General features: G+C 40.8%; 1 long non-coding RNA gene across 1 annotated transcript in view; it reads right to left on the minus strand.

Moving 5' to 3' along the window:
- Positions 1-13,539, minus strand: part of LOC138414198 (uncharacterized) — a 106,954-nt gene that overhangs the window by 69,286 nt on the left and 24,129 nt on the right. Inside the window, exon 6 of the long non-coding RNA XR_011246638.1 lies at positions 385-661. This is a non-coding gene — a long non-coding RNA (uncharacterized lncRNA). The remainder of the gene's footprint in view (positions 1-384; positions 662-13,539) is intronic.

The raw sequence follows: 13,539 nt of genomic DNA on the forward strand, positions 1-13,539 counted from the left end.
AAGTTATTTCAAAATGTCGATTTATGACCCAAAGTGCAAAACAGCTATAATCTCTTTTGAAGAAAATAATGTACAAAAGGAGAATTCACCTGAAGAGGTGCCTGGGCTTTACAATGCACTCTTCTAGAAGGCTTGAGGATCTGGATCAAATGCAGGGGGGTAAAATCTGCTTGTCTGTGGGCTGGGGTGTGGGGTGGAGGGGGCAGGGTGGACGGGCGGGGGAGGAGGAGCTGAGGGAAAAGAGAATGTAAAGGAGATAGGGGAAGCTTGTAACAAGGAATTTGGTATAACTTTAGCAAGAAAAAGAAAAGCCCTTAAAGAAACAAAACCGATTAGAAAGAAGATGAAGTCTGAATGCCTTCAAATTCTAGAGAATAAAAATACCGGATTTAAGAAGAGCACGGAGCAGTTATCATGGGAAGCTTCAGATGAGAGCAACATTCCAAGCCTTCCGCCGACTCCAGAAGACTTCGTGCAAGACTGTCCCCTACTGGCCAAACGGTGCAATCACAGGGGGGCTCTAAAACCTCGGACTCTAGGCCCCACCCACTTCCAGAGAGCCTCACTTAATGGGTCTTAGGTGTGGCCTGATTGTTGGGATTTACAGCTCCCCAGGTGATTCTAGTGAGCAGCCAGGATTGACAACCAGAAACTCTGACTTCTGAAAAAGAAATTGAAATTTTGGTTAATTGCATTATACAGCTGACAATGACAGGATGGCAATGCCTTAAAGCTGGAAAAGGCCATGAACAAAATTCTGGTTAAAAAATACTGTACTTGAGCTGGAAAAAACTCAAATGTTCATCAACAGGAGAATGGACAACCAATCTGCTCTATCCACACACTAGGATACCACTCAGTGATAAAAAAGGAACAATCTTATATGGGCACCAAGGATACATCTCAAAAACATTATGCTATGCTGAGTGAAAAAAAAAAATCAGACACAAAACAGCACTTCCTATATGGTTTTGATTATGTGAAGTCCAAGAACAGGCAAGATTAATCTGTGGTGACAGAAATCAGAACAGTGGTTGCCCCTGGGGAGCAGAGGTGGGAATTGACTGGGAAAAGCCACAAGACAGAATGTTCTCTATGTTTTTTTGAGTGGTGGCTACACAGGTGCATACATTGTCAAAATTCATCAAACTGGACACTTAATATCAGAGTATTTTTTGCATGTAAATTACACTCAATTTTTTAAAGAGTCCTGTACTTGAAAAAGCGACCATTTCTAATCAAACTGAGTGATGAGGTGTAAGCCTGACAAGAGCTATATTCTGCCACGGAGATGGTGGAGCAGAAATGCAGAACTTTGCAGCGTAGATCAGACACCTTTAAGTACTGCATCAGCAGAGAAAGGAGCTTGGCAGAAGCTGGCTTGAGAAAGAATGAATGGGAGAATTCCCTGGCAGTCCAGTGGTTAGGACTTGGCACTTTCACTGCGGTGAGCCAGGTTCAATCCCTGGTCAGGGAACTAAGATCCCACAAGCTGCCAAAAAAAAAAAAAAAAAGCATGAATGAACAGGAGGAGAGCAGAAGCTCTTACCTACAGAGGAAGCAAAAAACTTCTAAGCAAAAAGTTCAAGAACGGGAAGGCAAATTACAGAAAGGAGAGAGGGAGAGAGAATGATCAGTCTAATAAAAACTAGACTACTCTTCATGATCAGAAAGTTCATGATGATCCAAGAGCTGCTGTTGCTGCCAAGAGAGCTCTTGCTGGAGAGAAGAAGCAAGCAGGCAGCCTCTGACAGAAATTAATATAAGTAAAACCAAAGACAGCAATGCTTCAAATAACAGTGACTATAAAACCAATTCTAGAAAGATGGGATCATAAAATATTACTATCGAGAGGTCCTCTAAGCCAGACATGGGCAAACTTTTCCCAGTAATGGGCCAGATAGTAAATATCTCAGGCTGTGCAGGACATAGGGTCTCTGTCACAAATACTCAACACTGCCATCATAGCATGAAAGTAGCCATAGACAATACATAAATGAATGAAGGTGCCTATGCTCCAGTAAAACTCTATCTACAAAAACACATCACAGGTCTTTGAAAGACAGGCCACAATGGCTGACTCCCTTCCAGTCGAAAGAGAGTATGAGGGACTTCCCTGGTGGCACAGTGGTTAAGAATCGCCTGTCAATGCAGGGGACACGGGTTCGAGCCCTGGTCTGGGAAGATCCCACATGCTGCAGAGCAACTAAGCCCGTGCACCACAACTACTGAGCCTGCACTCTAGAGCCTGCGAGCCACAACTACTGAGCCCACATGCCACAACTACTGAAGCCCGCGTGCCCAGTTCCACAAGAGAAGCCACTGCAATGAGAAACCCACGCACCACAACAAAGAGTAGCCCCCGCTCGCCACAACTAGAGAAAGCCCACACACAGCAACGAAAACCCAATGCAGCCAAAATAAATAAATTTATTTATTTATTTATTTATTTAAATGAGAGAGAGAGAGAGAGAGAGAAGGAAAGGAGAAAGGGCCAGCACAACTCAGAGTTGCACACATCACTTTCATTCACATTCAGTGACCAGAACTTAACCCTTGGGTCATAGCAAGCTCCAAGGAAGGCTGGAAGTGTGGTCTACACCATGAACAGCCATGTGTCTATCAAGAATCAGGCATCTGACACCCAAAAAACTAGTAGAGTTTATAAACTAGTTCAGCAAAGTTGCAGGATACAAGACCAATATACAAAAATCGGTTGTATTTCTAAACACTTAGCAATGAACAATCCAAAAATGAAAACGAAATTAAGAAAACAATTCCATTCACAAAAGCAACAAAAAGGATAAAATACATAGGAGTAAATTTAACAAAAGCAGTACAAGACTTGTATGCTAAAAACTACAAAACATCGTTGAAAGAAATTAAAAACCTAAATAAATGGAAAGACACCCTGTGTTCATGGATTGGAAGACTTAATATTGTTAAGATGTCAATACTCCCCAAATTAGTCTACAATTCAATGCAATTCCTATCAAAATTTCAACTGTCTTTTTTATAGAAATGAATAAGCTGATCTTAAAATTCATATGGAATTGCAAGGGATTCTGAATAGCCAAAATAATTATGAAAAGGAACAAATTTGGAGGACTCATAGTTCTGCTTTCAAAATTCACTACAAAGCTACAGTAATGAAGACTATGTGTTACTAACATAAGGATAGACATAGAGATAAAATAGAACTGACAGCCCAGAAATAAACCCATACATCTATGGTCAGTTGATTTTTCACAAGGATACCAAGACCATTCACTGAGGAAAAAGTAGTCTTTTCAACAAATGGTACTGGTTCAACTGGATATTCACATGCAAAAGAGTAAAGTTGGACCCTTACCTCACACCATATATAAAAATCAACTCAAAGCAGATCAAAGATCTAAACATGGGAGCTAAAACTATAAAACTATTACAAGACAACACAGGGATAAATCTTCATGACCTCGGATAAAGCAATACACACACTTATACGCACAGAATCTCAATATCTCTGGAAGATAACAAGAATCCCCTGGTAACAGTAGCTGCATCTAAGGAGGGAAACTGGATAACTAGGGAATGGAAAGAGGGGGAATTACTTTCAAAGGCATATTCATTTTTACCTTTTAAATGTTCTACCATGTGTTTATAATATCTATTCAAAAAATACAATTTAATTTAAAAGAAACAAAAAAACAGATGGCAGGCTGGATTTGGCCTGAGGGGTTGCCTAGCCCTGCTCTACATCAAAATGGCTTAACGTAATGGGAAAATTCACTTCCTTCTGTGTTTCCTTTACTGCTCACACTACTCTACTACAAAACTACTGCACTTCTGACACCAGATGTGTGGGTATTCTCCACACATTCAAGCAATTCTGTGATGTCAGCTGGGTGTACTACAGTTTAACTCAATTTTACACTATCTGGAGATTACGTCAGATCCCACAGGTTAAGGGCTCAGTCCACAAGACTGCCCACTACCCCAACTTCAGAAGGATGCCAATCAAAAGTCCAGGTTGTCTCTTGCACTCCTGACCAATGAACTATAAATTCCCCTCCTCAGTTTCAATTAATTTGCTAGAGTGGCTCACGGAACTCAGGAAAACATTTACTTGCTAGATTATCAGTTTATTATAAAAGGATAGAACTCAGGAACAGCCAGATGGGAGAGATGCAGAGGGTAAGGTATGTAGGAATGGGGGTGGAGCTTCCATGCCCTCTCAGAGCACGCCACTCTCCCAGCACCCCCTGAATCGTGTCCTTTTGGGTTTTTAAGGAAGCTATGTTACGTAGGCATGATTGATTGAATCATTGTCCACTGATGATTGAACTCAATCTCCAGCCCCTTGCCCCTTCCCAAAGAGGAGCTGAAAGTTCTAACCCTCTAATCAGTGATTGGTTCCCCTGGTAACCAGCCCCCATCCTTTGGGGCTTTCCAAAAGCCACCTCATTAACACAAAGCAACTGTGATTGAAACAGGTTTGTTATGAATAAATAACAAAACACTCTTTTTGCCGTTATGGCTCTGAAGGTGTTTCAGAAACTGAGGACAAAAGACAAAATACTGTGACAAAAAATTCTCCCACTGCACTTATTTAGGAAATTCCAAGGGTTTTAGGAGCTCTGTGCCAGAAGCAGGAGGAAGACCAAATACATATTCTTATAAGTCACATTCCTTTGGCCCTGCACTGAAATCAGCAGTGCACACTCTATCCTCAGTAAATGATAAGTCTATTGCCGTAGAATGTTATGAATTGGGACAGGCCGGCTGCTACAACAAACAGACCCCAAAATATGTAAGGCTCATACACAATAGAAGTTTCTTTATGTGTTATGTAACAGTACTGAGCAGGTAAATAGCCTTTGTCCATGCAGTCATTTAGGTACCCAGGCTATTGGAAGAAACAGAGGCTCAGTAGCACAACACGTAGCGTAACCACAGAATCAGCTCAAACTTGCCCTATCCTGCTTCTAATAAGATAGTGAGTTGTTTTTCAGAGACAACAGAACGAAACCTCAAGTCATAAAGCCAATGAATGAGCAGAAGAGAAAATTTTGACCTCAATTAACTGCCCCCAGTGGAAACAGGGGACCAGGACATGACTGGAACCTGAACCCTGGAACCCTTTCAGAAGTGAAGTGTCATTGTCCAGGACGATCTGGTGCTGAAGTCCCCTTTACCACACCTTACTATAAATGGCCAAGTTCCAAAGCCCTCCCATCAAAACCTGAGCCACCAGCACTTCCCCAGACCAACCCTCCTCCCCTACCTCATAAAAGTTTGACTGAACCTCAGATTGGAGAGACAGATCTGAGCTTTGTCTCCTGTCTGCTTACTTGGCTACTGTGCCATAAAGACTTTTCTCTCTGCAAAAGAGTATTGCCTCGGTATTTGGTCCTTCTCTGCTCAGCAGGCCACGAGCCTATTCGCTCGGTTACAGCAGCAGAGTAGGGGGCTAGAACACAGGCAGCCTGGTGCTTGGCCTAGAATCCAGTTTCTTAGCCATGCTGAGCCCAAACACCAAGCTGCTTAGGTGCATTTTATTTTCAAAATTTTTTAATTTCTTGACCCTGCATCATAAGGAGCATCTTTATTAAATCACGAACAGTGCTGGGTATGTTAATTTTGTGTGTAGAACATTTTTTCTATTTTTAATTTAAAATTTTTTTTTGTTTTTTGGCTGTGTTGGGTCTTTGTTGCTGCATGTGGGCTTTCTATAGTTGTGGCGAGCAGGGGCTACTCTTCATTGTGGTGCACGGGCTTCTCACTGCGGTGGCCTCTCTTGTTGAGGAGCACGGGCCCTAGGCATGCGGGCTTCAGTAGTTGTGGCTCACAGGCTCTAGAGCGCAGGCTCTGTAGTTGTGGTGCACGGGCTTAGTTGCTCCAAGGCATGTGGGATCTTCCCGGACCAGGGCTCGAACCCGTGTCCCCTGCATTGGCAGGCAGATTCCTAACCACTGCACCACCAGGCAAGTCCCTAGAATATTTTAAATGAGTGTAAGATTGAATAAATGTATGAATGAATAACCACTACTATAATGTGACTTCAGTTCTTTCCTTTTCGTTTTACATTTACTTAGAGCTGTCTTTCACTATAGTCAACCTCAAATCCTTTTAGGTAGTGGGTATGTTATTCTAGCAAATAAGTCAGAGCGTTGAAAATAAGGACCCCTCTATGGACCCAAAACAGACAGGACACTGACCTGTCTGGTTAAGCCATGTGATGTGACACTAGAAGAACTAATTTCCTTAGGAAAGTCATCTCCTACATCAATTTAATCCAATTCAGTATTCATGTATTAGCTTCCTGTGGCTGCTGTAACAAAGATCACAAACTTGATGGCTTAAAACAACAGAAACTTACTCCGTTACACTTTTGGAGGCTCTAGAGGAGAATCTGCTCCATGTCTCTCCCAGCTTCCAGTGGCTGCCAGCAGTCCTTGGCTTACAGCTGCATCACCCCAGTCTTCCAGGCCAGCATCTTATTATCTCCCTTTGCTCCATCTTCACATCACCTTTTTCTCTATCAAATCTGCTTTTGCATCCCTCTTATAAGGATATTACATGTGTGTGCATTCAGAGAACACCTGGATAATCTAGGATAATTACCTCATCTCAAAATTCTTAATTTCTTCTGCAAAGATCCTCCCCCCACCCCCATTTCCATGGATTAGGACATGGATATCTTTTGTGGGCACATTGATTCATTCAATATTCATTACTCAACTCTTTACTGAATATTTGTATAAGTCAGCATTCAGTCTTGTGGGTATGCAAAAATTTATAAAACAGGGTCTTTGACTTCTGATTTTAATACAGTAAAGTTGATATTTTCCCCCTTGTCTAGAAATCATCTGTATAAGTCAGGGTCCAGTCAAGAAACTACATTCCACACTAGTTATTTTAACAGAGAGAATGTAAAATAGGACATTGATTAAACAGGGGCTGGAGGACTTAAAAAGCAAAAGGGCGGGGGGCTTCCCTGGTGGCGCAGTGGTTGAGAGTTCGCCTGCCGATGCAGGGGACACGGGTTCGTGCCCCGGTCCAAGAAGATCCCACATGCCACGGAGCGGCTGGGCCCGTGAGCCATGGCCGCTGAGCCTGCGCATCCGTAGCCTGTGCTCCGCAACAGGAGAGGCCACAACAGTGAGAGGCCCGCGTACCGCAAAAAAAAAAGAATGGAAGCAAAGATCGAGAAGATGCAAGAAATGTTTAACAAAGACCTAGAAGAATTAAAGAACAAACAAACAGAGATGAACAATACAATAACTGAAATGAAAAATACACTAGAAGGAATCAATAGCAGAATAACTGAGGCAGAAGAACGGATAAGTGACCTGGAAGACAGAATGATGGAATTCACTGCCATGGAACAAAATAAAGAAAAAAGAATGAAAAGAAATGAAGCAGCCTAAGAGACCTCTGGGACAACATTATATGCAACAACATTTGCATTATAAGGGTCCCAGAAGGAGAAGAGAGAGAGAAAAGACCCGAGAAAATATCTGAAGAGATTATAGTTGAACACTTCCCTAACATGGGAAAGGAAATAGCCACCCAAGTCCAGCAAGCACAGAGAGTCCCAGGCAGGATAAACCCAAGGAGAAGCATGCTGAGACACACAGTAATCAAACTGGCAAAAATTAAAGACAAAGAAAAATTATTGAAAGCAGTAAGGGAAAAATGACAAATAACATACAAGGGAACTCCCATAAGGTTAACAGCTGATTTCTCAGCAGAAACTCTACAAGCCAGAAGGGAGTGGCATGATATACTTAAAGTGATGAAAGGGAAGAACCTACAACCAAGATTACTCTACCCGGCAAGGATCTCATTCAGATTCGATGGAGAAATCAAAAGCTTTACAGACAAGCAAAAGCTAAGAGAATTCAGCACCACCAAACCAGCTCTACAACAAATGCTAAAGGAAGTTCTCTAAGTGGGAAACACAAGAGAAGAAAAGGACCTACAGAAACAAACCCAAAACAATTAAGAAAATGGTAATAGGAACATACATATTGATAATTACCTTAAACGTGAATGGATAAAATGCTCCAATCAAAACACACAGGCTTGCTGAATGGACACAAAAACAAGACCCATATATATGCTGTCTACAAGAGACCCACTTCAGACCTAGGGACACATACAGACTGAAAGTGAGGGGATGGAAAAAGATATTCCATGCAAATGGAAATCAAAAGAAAGCTGGAGTAGCAATACTCACAACAGATAAAATAGACATTAAAATAAAGAATGTTACATGAGACAAGGAAGGACACTACATAATGATCACACTACATAATGATCAATCCAAGAAGAAGGTATAGCAATTATAAATATATATGCACCTAACATAGGAGCACCTCAATACATAATAAAGGCCATATATGACAAACCCACAGCAAACATCATTCTCAATGGTGAAAACCTGAAAGCATTTCCTCCAAGATCAGGAATAAGGCAACTGCTAACAGCTATAAAAGAGGAAATCAACAGTAACACAATCATAGTAGGGGAGTTTAACACCCCACTTTCACCAATGGACAGATCATCCAAAATGAAAATTAATAAGGAAACTCAAGCTTTAAATGACACAATAGACCAGATAGATTTCATTGATATTTATAGGACATTCCATCCAAAAACACCAGATTACACTTTCTTCTCAAGTGCACACAGAACATTCTCCAGGATAGATCACATCTTGGGCCACATATCAAGCCTCAGTAATTTTAAGAAAATTGAAATCATATCAAGCATCTTTTCTGACCACAACGCGACGAGATTAAGAATGAATTACAACGTAAAAAACACAAACACATGGAGGCTAAACAATACGTTACTAAATAACCAAGACATCACTGAAGAAATCAAAGAGGAAATAAAAAAATACCTAGAGACAAATGACAATGAAAACACGACGATCCAGAACCTATGGGATGCAGCAAAAGCAGTTCTAAGAGGGAAGTTTATAGCTACACAAGCCTACCTCAAGAAACAAGAAAAATCTCAAATAAACAATCTAACCCTACACCTAAAGGAACTAGAGAAAGAAGAACAAACAAAACCCAAAGTTAGCAGAAGGAAAGAAATCATAAAGATCACAGCAGAAATAAATGAAATAGAAACAAAGAAATCAACAGCAAAGATCAATAAAACTAAAAGCTTGTTCTTTGAGAAGATAATCAAAATTGATAAACCATTAGCCAGACTCATCAAGAAAAAGAGGGAGAGGACTCAAATCAATAAAATTAGAAATGAAAAAGGAGAAGTTACAACAGACACCACGGAAATACAAAGCATCCTAAGAGACTACTACAAGCAACTCTATGCCAATAAAATGGACAACCTGCAAGAAATGGACAAATTCTTAGAAAGGTATAACCTTCCAAGACTGAACCAGGAAGAAACAGAAAATATGAACTGACCAATCACAAGGAATGAAATTGAAACTGTGATTAAAAATCTTCCAACAAACAAAAGTCCAGGACCAGATGGCTTCACAGGTGAATTCTTTTTTTTTTTTTTTTTTTTTTTTTTTTTTTTTTTGCGGTACGCGGGCCGCTCACTGTTGTGGCCTCTCCCGTTGCAGAGCACAGGCTCCGGACGCACAGGCTTAGCGGCCATGGCTCACGGGCCCAGCCGCATGTGGGATCTTCCCGGACCAGGGCATGAACCCGTGTCCCCTGCATCAGCAGGCGGATTCTCAACCACTGCGCCACCAGGGAAGCCCTACAGGTGAATTCTATTAAACATTTAGAAAAGAGCTAACACCCATCCTTCTCAAATTTCCAAAAAATTGCAGAGGAAGGAACACTCCCAAACTCATTCTATGAGGCCACCATCACCTTGATACCAAAACCAGACAAAGATACTACAAAAAAAGAAAATTACAGACCAATATCACTGGAATATAGATGCAAAAATCCTCAACAAAATACTAGCAAACAGACTCCAAGAACACATCAAAAGGATCATACACCATGATCAAGTGGGATTTACCCCAGGGATGCAAGGATTCTTTAATATACGCAAATCAATCAATGTGATACACCATATTAACAAATTGAAGAATAAAAACCATATGACCATCTCAATAGATGCAGAAAAAGCTTTTGACAAAATTCAACACCCATCTATGATAAAAACTCTCCAGAAAGTGGGCATAGAGGGAACCTACCTCAACATAATAAAGGCCATATATGACAAACCCACAGCAAACATCATTCTCAATGGTGAAAACCTGAAAGCATTTCCTCCAAGATCAGGAATAAGACAAGGATGTCCACACTCACCACTATTATTCAACACAGTTTTGGAAGTCCTAGCCACGGCAACCAGAGAAGAAAAAGAAGTAAAAGGAATACAAACTGGAAAAGAAGAAGTAAAACTGTCACTGTTTGCAGATGACATGATACTATACACAGAGAATACTAAAGATGCCACCAGAAAACTACTAGAGCTAATCAATGAATTTGGCAAAGTTGCAGGATAAAAAATTAATGCACAGAAATCTCTTGCATTCCTATACACTAATGATGAAAAATCTGAAAGAGAAATTAAGGAAACTCTCCCATTTACCACTGCAACGAAAAGAATAAAATACCTAGGAATAAACCTATCTAGGGAGACAAAAGACCTGTATGCGAAAACTATAAGACACTGATGAAAGAAATTAAAGATGATAACAACAGATGGAGAGATATACCATGTTCTTGGACTGGAAGAATCAATATTGTGAAAATGACTATACTACCCAAAGCAATCTACAGATTCAATGCAATCCCTATCAAATTACCAATGGCATTTTTTACAGAACTAGAACAAATCATCTTAAAATTTGTGTGGAGACACAAAAGACCCCGAGTAGCCAAAGCAGTCTCGAGGGAAAAAAACAGAGCTGGAGGAATCAGACTCCCTGACTTCAGACTATACTACAAAGCTACAGTAATCAAGACAATATTGTACTGGCACAAAAACAGAAAAATAGATCAATGGAACAAGATAGAAAGCCCGCAGATAAACCCACGCACCTATGGTCAACTAATCTATGACAAAAGAGGCAAAGATATACAATGGAGAAAAGACAGTCTCTTGAATAAGTGGTGTTGGGAGAACTGGAAAGCTACATGTAAAAGAATGAAATTAGAACACTCCCTAACACCATACACAAAAATAAACTCAAAATGGATTCGAGACCTAAATGTAAGACCGGACAGTATAAAACTCTTAGAGGAAAACATAGGAAGAACACTCTATGACATTAATCACAGCAAGACCTTTTTTGATCCACCTCCTAGAGTAAAGGAAATAAAAACAAAAATAAACAAATGGGACATAATGAAACTTAAAAGCTTTTGCACAGCAAAGGAAACCATAAACAAGACGAAAAGACAACCCTCAGAATGGGAGAAAATATTTGCAAACGAATCAACGGACAAAGGATTAATCTCCAAAATATATATACAGCTCATGCAGCTCAATATTAAAGAAACAAACAACCCAATCCAAAAATGGGCAGAAGACCTAAATAGACATTTCTCCAAAGAAGGCATACAAATGGCCAAGAAGCACATGAAAAGCTGCTCAACATCACTAATTATTAGAGAAATGCAAATCAAAACTACAATGAGGTATCACCTCACACCAGTTAGAATGGGCTTCATCAGAAAATCTACAAAGAACAAATGCTGGAGAGGGTGTGGAGAAAAGGTAACCCTCTTGCTCTGTTGGTGGGAATGTAAATTGATACAGCCACTACGGAGAACAGTATGGAGGGTCCTTAATAAACTAAAAATAGAATTAGCATATGACCCAGCAATCCCACTACTGGGCACATACCCAGAGAAAACCATAATTCAAAAAAATACATGCACCCCAATGTTCATTGCAGTACTATTTACAATAGCCAGGTCATGGAAGCAACCAAGATGCCCATCAACAGATGAATGGATAAAGAAGATGTGGTACATATATACAATGGAATATTACTCAGCCATAAAAAGGAACGAAATTGGGTCATTTGTAGAGATGTGCATGGATCTAGAGACTGTCATACAGAGTGAAGTAAGTCAGAAGGAGAAAAACAAATATCGTATATTAACGCATATATGTGGAATCTAGAAAAATGGTACAGATGAACTGGTTTGCAGGGCAGAAATTGAGACACAGATGTAGAGAACAAACATATGGACACCAAGGGGGGGAAAGCAGCGTGGGGTGGTGGTGGTGGGGTGATGAATTGGGAGATTGGGATTGACATATATACACTAATATGTATAAAATGGATAACTAACAAGAACCTGCTGTATAAAAAAATAAATAAAATTCAGAAAAAAAAAAAAAAACAGAGGGACTTCCCTGGTGGCACAGTGGATAAGACTCTGTGGTCCCACTGCAAGGGGCCTGGGTTCGATCCCTGGTCAGGGAACTAGATCCCACATGTATGCAGCAACTAAGAGTTCGCATGCCACAACTAAGGAGTCCGCCTGCCACAACTGGGACCAGGTACAACCAAGGAAATAAATAAATAAACAAATATTTTTTAAAACAAACAGAAACAGAGTCATTGACACAGAGAACAAATAGATGGTTGCCAAAGGGGTGGGGGGTGGAGGGAATGAGTGAAATAGGTAAAGGGAATTAAGAAGTACAAACTTCCGGTTTCAAAATAAATGAGTCATGGGGATGAAATGTACAGTGTGGGGAATATAGTCAAAAATTATGTGATATCTTTGTATGGTGACAGATGGTAACTTATTGTGGTGAGCACTTTGTAATGCATAGACATATTGAATCACCATGTTGTACACCAGGAACTAATATAGTTGTAGGTCAATTATACTTCAAAAAAATTATGACTGGAGTGGTATTAGCAAGAAGGGCAATGAATTAGGTACTAACTCTTTCAAGGAATCAGAAGGACCAACCAAGGGTCAGTAGATGTCTGCAACAATAGTTCTGTTAAATAGCATAAGATTTAAAGCTGGGAGTTTGGGGAAAGCGAAGGATCATTTTCTGGAAGCAAAGCAAGTAGGTCAATCTTGGCCCAGTGGCAGGAGGAGTGAAGGAGAGAAGACAGTCACCATTTGAGTTAGTGGTGGGGAAAGCAGTGTCACCAGGGAGATCTAGTTTTCCAGAAGATCTAGAAGATGAAGGAACTGTCCACAGAAGACAAATCCTAGGGCCCTTCTCATGCCTGAGTTTGGAGGGGCTTGGTGAAGGGTTTTAGTAGTTAGGGGGCAGGAGACAGGATGAGAGAAGGGGAAGCAGGGCCAGATGGGGATTAGATGCAGGGAGGAGGCTGACCAGGGACCATAAACAGGGATTAAGGGTGTAATGAGATTAGTCCTGGCATCTGCAGCAGAGCAGTGGTGAGGCTGAGTGGCTGGTGAGGCTGTCAGGGAGAAAAGTAGTGCAGAGAAGTATGTATACACATACCACGCCGAAACAATCTGGTATATGCTGGGGAGGGGTTGTCTTGCCGGGTGTATGCAGTAATCTAGGCTGCTCACCCTTCAAGTCCGGCTAAGGACATGG

This window comes from Delphinus delphis, chromosome 10, assembly GCF_949987515.2.
Source record: "Delphinus delphis chromosome 10, mDelDel1.2, whole genome shotgun sequence".
Lineage (NCBI taxonomy): Eukaryota > Metazoa > Chordata > Mammalia > Artiodactyla > Delphinidae > Delphinus > Delphinus delphis.